The sequence below is a fragment of the Microplitis demolitor genome, chromosome 7 (assembly GCF_026212275.2).
Source record: "Microplitis demolitor isolate Queensland-Clemson2020A chromosome 7, iyMicDemo2.1a, whole genome shotgun sequence".
Classification (NCBI taxonomy): domain Eukaryota; kingdom Metazoa; phylum Arthropoda; class Insecta; order Hymenoptera; family Braconidae; genus Microplitis; species Microplitis demolitor.
In genome coordinates this window covers 10,921,157-10,935,259 of record NC_068551.1, presented here as the reverse complement: position 1 = coordinate 10,935,259, position 14,103 = coordinate 10,921,157, and the positions used below count along the sequence as shown (strand labels likewise).

The 14,103-nt window shown below is 35.0% G+C and overlaps 1 protein-coding gene and 1 long non-coding RNA gene across 2 annotated transcripts in view; one reads left to right on the top strand and one right to left on the bottom strand.

Moving 5' to 3' along the window:
• LOC103577223 (dual specificity protein phosphatase 15) overlaps nt 1–8,288 on the bottom strand; it is a 62,160-nt gene extending 53,872 nt beyond the window's left edge. The window contains exon 1 of the mRNA XM_053740548.1: nt 7,998–8,288. The gene's annotated coding sequence lies outside the window, so the exon portion shown is untranslated. The remainder of the gene's footprint in view (nt 1–7,997) is intronic.
• A 1,004-nt stretch (nt 8,289–9,292) lies between these two features.
• Nucleotides 9,293–13,631, top strand: LOC128668202 (uncharacterized). The gene is made up of 3 exons (XR_008403954.1): nt 9,293–9,491; nt 13,079–13,239; nt 13,296–13,631. It is a non-coding gene; the product is annotated as an uncharacterized LOC128668202 (long non-coding RNA).
• Nucleotides 13,632–14,103: the final 472 nt, after the last annotated feature.

The window sequence follows — 14,103 nt, the reverse complement described above, 5'->3', positions numbered from 1 at the left end:
AATTTATCATTTTGTATTTTTTTTTTTTTAATTAAATTGAGAAGGTAAATACAATATCGAAATAAAAATAAAACATGTTGAAGTAATAATAATAATAAAACATTTATTTAATATTTTTTGAAATAAACTTTTTTGGTATATAAAATTTATTAATTATCATTAATTATTCATTAATTTAACTTATAAGTTATAATATCACATCAGGTTCAAAAAGTATTATACTTGTTTCTTTTTGAATAAAAATAACTCATTCCTTTATATCCAAAATATCACATGCAGGAAATTAAAAAAACCATAGGTGCAATTTTTTCGAAATTTTTTTTTTTCATACTTTATCATTTTTAAACAAATCCAAAAATTATTAGGCGTCGGCTAACTTCAGAAAGAAACATTAAATGTCCATAATTTGAGGTTATTGAAATGTTTACCTCATCGCCAAGTCGGATAAAATTATTCATTGTCGACAAATAAATAATATTCTGTAACAAAATTAGGAGAATTGAATTTATTAAAAAAAAAAAAAATTCATTCTTTTAGAATCATTCCTTCTATGACAATGATACTACTTGTTTATAAAAATAAACTTCATGTCCAGATAAATAATTTTAAAACGAACAAAATACCCACAGAATATTTAGTTTAATAAGAAATGAATATACCCTCGCGGTTTTGATTCACCCTGGAAACACCCCGGAAACACGATGGAATCACGGTGAATCCACGGCGGTTACACGGTCGGTTTTTTGTCATTTTATCACCGTGATTCCACGATGATTACACGGTGTACCCACCGTGATTCCACGTACACCGCGTAATCACCGTGGATACACTGTGGAATCTCGGTGAATACACCGTGGAATCAGGGTGGGTACACCGTGTTACCACCGTGGAAACACCATGTAACCACCGTGTATACACGGTGATAAAATGGCACAAACCCACCCTGTAACCACCCTGGATCCACCGTGATTCCACCGTGTTTCCACTCCCAGGGTGTTTCCAGGCTGATTTAAAACCGTCAGGGTAGTAATAAATATACTTACACCACCAAATTATTATATTATTATATTTCTTAATTTATGTAGGTTTGTCATGAAGAAAGCACAGTTTTTTTTTTTTAATTTTTTATCTATCATTGTCCGAAGAATGTCATGAAAAATAACCTCTATGTCTGCACTACAGTGGAGGTAAAGATGCACTGATTTATAAATATATATAGTTGAACCACACATAATACGAACGAAATAGATGTTATCATTTGTATAAACATATATACTCTCACACAAGCATCACATCATGGTATTGTGACAACATTTATCTTTCATACGTAAACGCTTCAGATGGCATATACTATACTATTTCAGAAAATTTACAATCCAACTATCGTAATTTTTGTGGCTTGTATTGTAAAAACTTAGAGGCAGCACTGTAAATTAAGAGGAAGAATAAAGGAATAAATATTATAATTAAATCTTATTTTTTATTTTCTTACTATCTACGATAGTAAGATTGTAATATTTCTTATTGAATTTGTCACGATATTTTAATATCGCGGCAGTCTCGCATCAGGTCGGTGAGCAACAGAGGGCAGCACACGCTGCTCACACGTCTCATCTGACATTGTATTATAATTATTGTTTGCTTACATGTAAGATTTTATTTAATTATTGTGTTAATAATACGTTATTGATTTCTTAGGTATAAAGTGTATTTGAATCAGGAGATTTCACTGATTAATTAGAGTATATATTTGGATTTTTGTAGCGCTGGGAGAAATTTTTTGTATTCATTTATTGAGTCGGTTATTAATTTGTTTTAATAAAAATGGATTCGTGGCGTCAAATTTGGGATGAGTCCAGCGCATTGTTGGACGCGTGCAAGAGAATGCGTGGTGGTAATGGGGATGAGCCCCCAATCGGGCAACCAAACGCGGACCAGCAGCCTGCACCTACCCCATTGGCTGCGGAACTGGCAGCAGCGGACAGACGTCCAGAAGATGAGACACTGGATTTAGAAGACGGGAAAGACCACGATGGAGACGATACACTTCCCCCATCAGAGCTCACCTGGTTGATGGACCAACCTCCTTCTAAACTCAAAATGCTGTTGGCCAGTTTTGGGTTATCAACATTCGGCTCACCACAGATTTTGAGGAATCGACTGAATCGGTATCACCAGAGGGCGTTAGGGGCCTTGAATGTACGATGGAGTCCATCAGTTGATGAAATCCCAGCGGATTCAAATACTATTCCTGAATACGTGGACGTGCCAGCTCTTCGGGAATATCTGCGTAGCCGATGGTTGAACCATCATGGGTCAGACGAGGTCGTTCGTGACCGTGTGAAGCGGCTAATGGACCGGGATGACGGCAAGAATGTCTTATGGGACCCATTGGTAGATGAATTGGTCCGGGAGTCAGCTGTGGGCCGTGAGCGGGCCGAAGTGGCCATTTTGGAGAGAATCAATTGCCAATATGACCGTCGGACACACAATGGCGGCTGTGACACGGCCATTGGACCCATTCAGAGCATCATCACCGATTCGGAGTTGCGCGTTGACTACAATACCCTCTCACTTAAGTACCATCCACACAGTAGCCGGACCAATGGGAGGTCTTGGGGCTGCTACACGAACAGTAAACTCGTGTAGGACGCAGATGAGCACAGTACTACCGGCGTGCACCACCTCCACGTCAAATGTGCACGTTAATTGGCCACCCGAGGCAAACCAGGGTCGTGGATCGACACACCAACATCGCCAGAGGACACAGCAGCCCCATGGTGATGATTCAGACTCCAGTGGAAGTCAATCGTGGTCGTCAAATGATTCATATGCTAGTCAAAGGGCTGAGCGTCGAGCGAGATCAAGATCGCGAGGCCATGATCGCAACTACGGGGCTATAGCGCGTAATTGGAAGTTGTCCTTCGCGGGAGATGGCTCGATGACTGGGGATGAATTCCTACGTCGGTTATCAGTGCTTATGCGCAGTGCTGGAATTCGACATGAGGATCGACTGGCGGTGCTACCAGAGGTGTTTACCGGCGTGGCTGCAACCTGGTGCTCAGCCAATTTTGAGCGGTGGACCCGATGGGAGCAGTTTAAGGAAGAATTTCGCACGTGGTTCACTGGGGGAAGGTGCCAGCGGGAAATTAAAGCCGATATCAGAGCCCGAAACCAAGGCGACAAGGAGTCCGCCAGAAATTATCTGATTTGTCTTCAAAGCCTATATTCGAGATTGAGGCATCCACCAGAGGAGTCGCGACAAGTTCGTCGTGCGTGCCAAGGTCTACGTCCAGAGTACTGGGACCACTGCCCAGCTGGTAAGTTTGACACCTACCAGTCGTTGTTGTACGAGGCGACTCGTCTAGAAGAAAAATGGCTAGCTGCTAAGACCAGGCGAGCACCACCTCCACGAGAAGAGACATTCGTGGAGGAATGCTCCTATGCGTATGGGCCTAAGCAACCTCGGGATCACCAAGGGTTGCTCCACGCGGTGGATAGTCAGGAGTTCGAGGATACGGAGCGTCAATGTCAGCCAGTGGGAAAATTGAGGCAAGGAAATGCCAAGAAACGGGTGTTGGGTCAGGAATTGGCGCCAGTGGGTATTACGACTAGGACCGATACCCAAGCGGGATCAAAGGCACCGATGGTAAGACAAAATCCACCTCCAGCATCACCAGTGGTACCAGTTAGTGACAGTCCCCCTAATACGTCGACTTCACGTACCAATGGACGGTTGAATCCGCGTGCGCCATCATTCCGGCTTCCACGCTTCTGCTTCAACTGTGGTTCACTGCAACACCTGAGTTATGACTGTCGTGAACCTCATCGTGATGTTTGTCCTCGATGTGGCACCGTGGGCAAAACTGCAGTAACTTGCCAGTGTCCACCGAGGTCGGTGCAACCAAAAAACGCCACTGCGGATCGTCATTAGGGAATGACGGTCCTTGTGTTGGTACAACTCGCAACCTACTGAATGCAGCTGGGAAATTCACGTAGAGGGGCAAATGACCGCGTAAATTAACCGTAAATGTTGTACAATGGGTCCATTAATCATTTCATAAATCACTCTCATACATTCATACCTTTTCCTAAACCTTACGTCTAGCAAGAAAGAGGGGGTAAGTGAAATGTTATTTTCGATTTTTAAACACGCCAATGGATGCGAAGACTGCTGTTGTCTCGGCCAAAGGTCTTGCAGAGGGCTAAGACCGGCCTGGTGGGGTGGTGTCACGATATTTTAATATCGCGGCAATCTCGCATCAGGTCGGTGAGCAACAGAGGGCAGCACACGCTGCTCACACGTCTCATCCGACATTGTATTATAATTATTGTTTGCTTACATGTAAGATTTTATTTAATTATTGTGTTAATAATACGTTATTGATTTCTTAGGTATAAAGTGTATTTGAATCAGGAGATTTCACTGATTAATTAGAGTATATATTTGGATTTTTGTAGCGCTGGGAGAAATAGTTGCGCATTTCATTTGTGTGCTTATGATTATTTTGAATTGGTTGGCGCATGCGCATCACCGCAACAGTTGGCATCCGTAAATTTAGTCATTATAAATAAATTTACTAGTTTTATGAATAAATCATTGATTGATTTATCGGTAAATAATATTAAGAATTAATTATGGAAAATACAATTGGTCATTTAGCGTCGGGAACTTGATAAATTACACGGACACAGTTATGTAGTACGTTGGTGGTACTGTAAAGAAATAACATGTGACGGTTGTATATCTCTATTGGGTGAAGTGAGATATACGACAAAATGGCGTCGGCCTAGGTGCCGGCGTGAGATTCACGTGCTGCCATGGTCAGACGTGGGATAGTCTCTGTAGGAGTAGCGTGTGTGCTCTGTTACATTAAACTAATTATAAATTTGTCGCCATTTGGTATTTGAGTAGATAATATACACCCATTGGCATTAGTTGAGCATTTGATAAATCGCATAAAGGAAAATACATTTACCGTATTAGCGTGCAACCAAGGGAGTTGAATAATACGTAAACTGTAAGTACTTTTTTGGCTAATACATTGGCGTGTAATTTTGGTTCCGAGTTGGTGATCATTTGTATATAGCATAAGCGTGAGAGAGATAGTAAATTCTGAGTATTAATACTTGGTCATAAGCATATGATGGAATGCGTGAATATTATACTCAGTGAATACAAATACAGTCAGTGAAATCATTCAGTATCATTTTACGAAATGTAGAGCGGGATAAACGTTTGGTTAATTTTCATTATCATTTATTATTAATTTGAGTTATGAATGATTATCATTTTGAGTTATGAATTATTATGAATTTGAGTTATGAATTATTATTAATTTGAGTTATTAATTATTATTTATTTGAGTATTGGTTATGAATTATTGTTAATTTGAGTATTGATTATTGTTAATTTGAATTATTAATTATTATCAGTGTGAGGATTGGTTGTTGTCAATCTGAGTTATTATTCTTAGCAATTTTAGCCTGAACAATTAAGTTATTATTTAATTATTACGTGAGAGTGATCAAGGTATAAATACCATTCATAATTATTTTACCCAAGAGGTGGTACTTATTTTATTATTTGCGTCCAAAATAATATTATTTTGAAATACCGTAAATTCACCAGTGGAATTTACTGGGAATTTGTTACTGGAAATAATTTAGCTATTTCTTTTGTTTATGTTCATGTGCGAGTGAACTATTAATTGTTCACAGATATATATGTTTTTTTCAACACATTTAGTGCTTACGCAGTATTGTTATTATTTGAATTTTATATGCGTATACTATTATTATTATTTTTGTTAGTGATTTACTATTATTTTTTGAACATTATTTATGTGAGTATGCGATATATGTGACTGATTAATTTATTAATTAATGGATAATTAAAAACAAATGGTCATCAACCCGGTGGTATTTAATATTATTATTTCATTACTGCTATCTTTTCTTGCTATCCTAATTCCTAAAATCTGAAATCGCTATCCTGTTATTCATTTTAATTTTATTTTCATTTTTCTCCGTTGTTTAATTTTGAGCTAATTTTGTTCGTGGGGCACACGAACTGGCGCCCAACTAGGTTGTCTAACCCAGCCTGAGCAGAGCTGCGGGTCCAGGGAGATTCAGGATATCTCCAGGTGGGACATTTTGTTTTGTTATTATTTTATTTTTCAGTTTTTCAACCAACGAAGAGCCATAACGGCTATTGAGCGCCAACCACACTCCGCCGTGGGACGCGTGAAATAGAAGGGAACGTTATAAATTTCATACAACAAACTCTCAATGAAATTACGACTGTGAATAGTAAAAAATCTTTTAGAAACTGTAAATTTTCGTATCATATACTTGAAAGTTACAGATAATAAAAGTATAGTCCAGGATTACGATAGTAATATTGGAATTTTTCATCGAATTTTTTTTCCGTGTATAATAATTATAATATTTTTAGCGATTAATATAAATTCAAATAGTAATATCGTAATTTCAATATTTAATAAATAATAATTATAAATCGAATGCTAAAATATAAAGTTCATTTATTAATTTATTTCCTACAAATTATTTTCAATAAAGTTTTTTTGGATTCTAAATAATTTTCGAGTTATTTCCATTTTAACGTCAGTAGCTCAATAAGTTATACATCAAATTGAACGGAATATATTATAAGGCCGAATAGCTCAACTGAAAGAGTACTTGGCGCGCTACCGACATGGTCTGGGTTCGAATCCCAGTCTGGGTTATCTCTCAATTTATCTATAAATTGTCTTATTGAGAGGTTTAATTGTAAGTTTAGGTATCACTATATTTAAAAATTGGAGAACTTATTGAGTTCTTGAAATCGATCAGAACACTATTTTTTTTAAGACTTTGATACTAAAATCTAAATTGAGATTCTATAAAAAAGTTCTAATATAAATTTTTGTCTATTAATGGTTGAATTGTCACTGGGCATAAGGAGAATAACCTTTCGGAGTTCAATGTAAATTCAGAATAAAAAAAAGAAAATTTATGAGATAACGTTTTAAATTACTTCAGGAATTAATTTATAAATTTTAACAAATTGTGGGCTTTTATTTCTGGTGATATGATACAATATAATAAAATATATAATTTTTTAGATACTTACTTCACTTTAAACAAAGTAGATTTAGAAGATATTGAATATTTTATTTCTATAATTTGATTTTTCAGAATTTTTCTTGACATCAACCCATCAGCTGGCTCAAAATCCCAGTGTAAAGACGATGGGAAAAAAAAGCGAATTAGAGGCTGCAGCCCAAAAGTCCTTACTTTTGCAAAAGAAATTGCAAGCTTAAGGGGACCCGGTGGTCTAGAAATTTTGAAAAATCGATTTTTTTTGCATATTTCGAAAGTATAGTATTTCAAAAATATACTGTGAAAATATGGTGATGATATTCTCAGTATTTCATGTTCTAAAAGCTATTTAGCAGGCCGGCCGAGTAATTAATTTTTATTCTATTGTGCGGCGGAAAACATCTGCTTTAGTATCTATACCTAAGTTATAATAATGATAAACAAGTCAACATATAATGAAAAACAAGAAAAACCGAAGAAGTGCAGAAGAAAAAAATATGGTGCTGGAATAGCTGATTAATCGTAAGCGATTTTAACCAGCAGCCACCAGAATTCGCGGGTTGAACCCTGGCTTAGGCTGGCCTCTAACAAATTTTTATTTTACTTGGACAGAGCAGTGGGTTGGGGTTCTTGCAAAGCAAAGACTCGCACTTATTTAAACACCGCAACGTATGTAAAATTTACCAACTTACCTCACGGCTTATTATTTATCAATAGATTTCTTATAATGAATAGATTCATTAGTTCTTACTCAATAATATTCTTAATAGACGATTTAATAATTCTTACCAATAAAATAGGAAAATAAATAATATGGGTGAAAGATAGAGTGAAATGAAATAATTAGAAAGATGCAAGTTTATTGCCAATTATAATAAAATTCAATTACTTACAATAGATGCGTCGCAATTAACAATATATATAATATTCCTCGTAGATGCCAGATACAATTGTCCTCTACGTGGAATGGCGCAGTTGTACACAGAATTTATTATTTAATATTATAATCTTTAGTTTCGCGAGTGAATCACCAGTGATGTACAATATTAATAAGTTTATTAACACTTGATTTAGAACATTTATAAAAAGAATAATGAAATAATATTGCAAGTAAAATTGCCAGAGTAATAATAGAAATATCTTAATATAATTAATAAGTATCGCAAATTAATAAGAAAAGTACGTCTAAGTACTAAGTGATCCAGGATCGAAGTGACTGACCGATAATTGAGGGTCTGGGACTCGCCTCTGACTCTGTCCCCACTTCACCCTGACGGACATGCGTTGACGTAAAAATTAAGTCATGTGACCATGGCACTATGACGTATTAAATTCAGGCGGCAACAAGACGGAGAAAATTGGGAACCGCAAGGCTGAGGACAACGAAGACAATTCACATTGTCTCAGTATATATTCAAATCTAGTTTTCTTCGGAATTTCTTTGATTAAAACTTTAAACGCGTTTATCTCGAAACTACTTTTTTCTGCCTGGTATAGTTGAAAAAAAAAAACTATCCGGTCGATTGCTTTCAAATTAAAATATGTTATTTAATACACCAACAGCTATAGCTGGTACTAGAATAAAATTTTTGTGTTGAATATTGTCACGATACTTGAATATCGCGGCAGTCTCACATCCGGTCGGTGAGCAATAGATGGCAGCACACGCTGCTCACACGTCTTTAGATGCATTATTATTATTATTGTTTTGTTTACATGCATAATTTTAGTCTAATTATTATATTATTTTTACTGCATTGTTGCATTAGGTATAAATTGACTATTAATCAGGAAAATTCGCTGATTATTATACACAAAAGGGTATAATTTTATGCCACTGGGGGAATAACCATTTATTTAATTAATGTGCTTGTGATTGTTGGGATGGCTCAGCGCATGCGCGTCGACGCAACAGTTGGCATCGACAAATTTATTATATTTTATATTATTCTAAAGGTTTAATGCATAAATCATTGATTGATTGTGCATGTTATATTAATTTTAATTATTAAGGCAAAGTGCGGATGGGTATTTAGCGATGGGAACATGCAAAGTTACACAGTTGACATCACGCAATTTGTCGTTGGTATTATTCAAAAATAACATGCGATAGAGATATTTTCCCCATTGGTTGGAGTGAGGGACCGATATACAAGATGTCCGGCCGAGGTGCCGGCATGAGAATCACGCGCTGCCATGGTCAGACGTGGATAATCTGTTGTTCGAGCAGTGTGTGTGCTGGTTGCTGCCATGAAAATATTTTCATAACGCCATTGGTTTACTTTAATTAAATACATTGAGTAGTGTAATCAGTATTGATTGTCGGTGTACAATTATTTGGTATATCCACCAGGGGATTTTTGACCGAAGTAACTTGATCAACGACTGTAAGTACTTTTGGTAATTCATTGGCGTGTAACTTTGCGTTCCCGCGTTGGTGGCCATTTGCACTTGCGTGTATATATATATTATAACACAAAAATTGATCCATTCAAGCATACGTTAATACGCCAAGATCTCCTTTGTGCCACAAACTTCGTTCTCTATCTTTAGCCTCCAGTCTCAATGCTAACAGTGCGCCAGGTAATTTTTTATCACTGGAATCACCAAACCAGTAAATCTTAAGAATTAGATAAATTTTTGATCTGGGGAACTATCTCAAAACCACGCATAAATAAAAACCGGATAATTTTTGATCTGTGGAATTATCACCAAAACCACGCAACTAAATAAAAACTAAAACTTAACAAAATGCTCAGAACTTATAAGCAAAAACAAAAACAGAGACTGGAAAACTAAAAACAGAGTTACGGTATGCCATGGTGTCGCTCAGTGTGTAGGTTTATGGAGAGAGGGAGTGGTCCGGGTTACATCATTCCAAATTCATGTAGATTATCAGTGAATTTGCCATTTTTATTTTAAACAACAAATAATCTAAGATCTCCATTTAACAATTAACAAAATACTGTAGCTTCGTACAAATAAGTCTTCTTTATAACAAAATACTGAATCTAATAATAATGAAATTAATCTTAACAAAAAGGTAAATCGACATCTAAATAAATTAATTAATTACTAAAGCTAATTAACAATCAACTAGTATTCAGTAACCTGGAACAATAACTTATAAAACCGATATTCTAGAACATTCGCTTTTAACAAAACTCATAAAACTAACGTACATGGGTCTAATATTGACGTCAATTAGACGACAATTGGTTTAATAATTAAACATATTTCTTATAATTATTTGTAAAATAATAGTAACAATAAATCGTGAACATGACTCTAAACTGTACCAATATTCTCATAATTCTCTCAGTTCTTAAATATTTTCTTTAATTAAAACAGTAGCATCGTATCTCAAGACTCTGACTCGAACTCAATTAATTATTGATAATTATAATAATTATTTTATACCTGATTACTGATGAATAAAATATCGAGTAACGTCTTACACTGTTTTAAATAATACTTCTATAACAATACTCAATCTGTAGCTTTCCGCAATGCCATGAACTGTAACGCCATTTCTGGACACGTCTGCTCACTTCGAGCGACCAGAGCTGAATGCTCACGTCCGTACTTTTCGAAGGTCTCCCTTCGACTCTCCTTTCTCAATCATCAAAATCCAAAACTAAATCTTATCATTATCTATAACTGACGTCTATATTCTAAATCCATAAATCAATTCCCAAACTCTACTATATCGATAACTGGAGGCTTATACCTCACCAAACGTAGTCACTAAACCTAACTTTGAGTATGGATATCCTTGGTAGTTGCTCTCCTGGAACAGACTTCAGCTGGGATCGTAAACTTAAAACTAAGTGACCTATGACTTCCTCAGCGGTACAAGTGGTCATGACTTGTCCTCTGAGGCCTGTCAGACAAAACAATTAAAAATGACCAAACGGCTTCCACAACAGCAACGGTCACAATATTACTGTTGAGGCCTGCCAAACCAAAACTCAAAAACTGATCCCAATCTGCATCCATCAGATTCCTTTTATACTGGAGCGCTAGCATTTCAGCTAGACCTCTGCAATCTACCAAGAAGTCTCATAGGGATAGAACTAAGTTCTATCATCAAATGATACCGGGTGACTAATTCAAGTCCCGCTCCGCGGTAACACTGACTTCTCCACATACTCAAAATTCCAAACTGTAAACCAAAACTCAACTTTATCTCAAACATTAATCTCAAACAATATTCCATACTAAATTCCCATAATTCTGATTCTAAATCTTTAATATAATTTTTCTTAACAAAACCCATAACTGTAGCTAAACGTTACTCCATATTTAATTCTCAAACTATAACTTAAATCAAAGATCTGTATCAAAATCGTTAATACCTGTACGCTAAATTCTAAGTCTTGAGCTACCACGCTCGTAAATACAGTAAAAATCAGTTGGTGCTTGTGACGTTCACTTTGATTTGACCCCCATACGAAAAATAACGTCACAATATATATATATATATATATATATATATATATATACATATATGGTACTTTTCTCGTATACAACAAGTTACAGACATATTATGAGATATGTGATTGTAGAGCCCAGTGGATATTTAATTTGCGATAATATTTACTAGAGTATATTGATAATACATAGTAAGTTTGGAAGTATCTGGGTATTGTTTATATTCAGAGTCTTGTGATATATATTATTTTGCTGATAGTACACATATGCAACTGGGTCCGTAGCATTTATATAAGTATATATCTCAGCAGGGTACTTTATATTTCCGGTGCGAGTAGTATTTATGTAAATAGATTATAAGTATTACGGAATTTTTGTATAATTATTATAATCATTATTGAATTATTGGTCATATTATTTTGGGTGAACTGCGAAATATTCACCAGTGGGAAATTGAGAATTGTTTGAGATTCTTCAATTAATTTATTTAATGTCACATGCAGGTGAAAATTTTACTTTATAATTATTGAATTAATATTTTGATTTATTATTTTGGAGAAGTGATATCAATTATTATAATTGTTCTTAATATTTTAATTCACATGCGTGTGAAATTATCAGTTATCATTTACGATTTATTGTTTGTCATACAACTCACCAGCGGGTGAAACAATTATTTATGTTCATTTATTAATTAATTTATAAGCTAATTTAAGGCTCACCAGCGAGTGACTGAAGTATTATTTCGGGCGGCGAATACCTATTGTTTATCACGTGTGATGTTACAACCGTATACTTTATAATTTATACACGCACACAACAATTATTATTTCTATCCTTTTGTAAATGATTCAGTATTATTTTCTTTATATATATATATATATATATATATATATATATATATATATATATATATATATATATTTAATATTGTTAATGTTTTGTGCGATACTATTTGAAGAAACAAATTATAATTTGAATCAAAATTACATGCAAATGGTCAGCAACCCGGTAGTGTATTTCATTATTTCACAATACTGCTATCTTTTTCTTGCGTTCCTTTTCCTAAATCTAAAACTTGCTATCCTGCATTTATTTTATTTTCATTTTCATTTTCTCCGTGGTGTTATTTTATTCTTTTGCGAGTTTAAATTTTGTTCGTGGGACTCACGAACTGGCGTCCAACTAGGTTTTTTTCTAACCCAGCCTGAGCAGAGCTGCGCGTCCAGGGAGATTCGGGACATCTCCAGGTGGGACATTCTCGTTTCATTATTTTATTTTCAGGTTTTTCACCCAACGGAGAGCCATAACGGCTATTGAGCGTTACCCACACTCCTCCGTGGGTCGCGTAAAATAGAGGAGAACGTTATAATATTTCTATTTTTGAACATGCAAAATGTAACGAAAAAAAGGCAATTTTTGGACTAAAAATTTCAACAAAGTGCCACTTCTTCAAAAAAAATTTTTTTCTTTTATTCTAGTACCAGCGATAGGTATATTTTAATACTGATTAAAAATCCATTAAATTTTTTTGTTTCAGACACATAGAAGAACTGAATTGTTTTTGCCGCCCGGGTCCTTTTTTTTAAAAGAGCTGGCTTCAACGCCATCTTTTAAATACTAAAAATAATATATTTTCTTAACTATACGCATTTTTGTATATATTAATAACAAGAAAATAATCCCTCAAAATTTCAAAAGGTTTGATATTTATTAACATATAAAAAAAAATTTTTTTTAAATCATGAAATTTTCAGCCTCTAGACCACCGTGTCCCTTTTAATAAAGAAGACAATTAAATACAATAAAAAAAAATGTGGGCGTCGGTTGACCCTGCGGGCCAGCCCTAAAACTTCCCGCTGTTTTCGACCTCAAAGAGCTCGAAAACATTAGTGTAGATATATTTTCGAGCTCTTCGAGCTCGAAAATGCTATCACATGCAATTGTTTTTTTATGATCTTTTCAAGCTCTAACAAGTTACCTGTTATGCTGAAGTTTGAAAATTTAAGAATCGAAAATCATCAATGAAGCGGTTTTTAAAATTTAGTTCCTGATTATGTTCAGTAAAATAAGTGTATTGAGGCAGAAATCAATGTCGGGGATCAAAATCAAGATTTAAATAAATTTTGACTCATGTCAGAAACAATAAAATATGAAATATCCGATAAAAATATTAAAAACTACGTTTTATCGATTTTTTTGTTGATAATATGATTTAAACTAAAAACCAAGTTCGATGACATTATATGATCGAAAGAAACCATAAAAAAGATGAGTTGGTATGATAGGCACATTTTAGTGCGTTATATTCTGATTTATCCGGAAAAAATAACATAAAATGTTATTTTTTTAACTTTTCAACACCGATATCTTTTGAACTAATCAATCGATTTTGATAGTTGACGTGGCAATCGGCGCGTTTTATTGAGTTCTAGAGCTGATTAAAATTTGAAATCGATCGCGTCAGTCGTTTCGAAAATATTTAGAAAAAACCATTTTTCACCATTTCTTTCTCCCGCGATAACTCTCGAACGAATTATCCGATTTTGATGTTTGAGGTGGCAA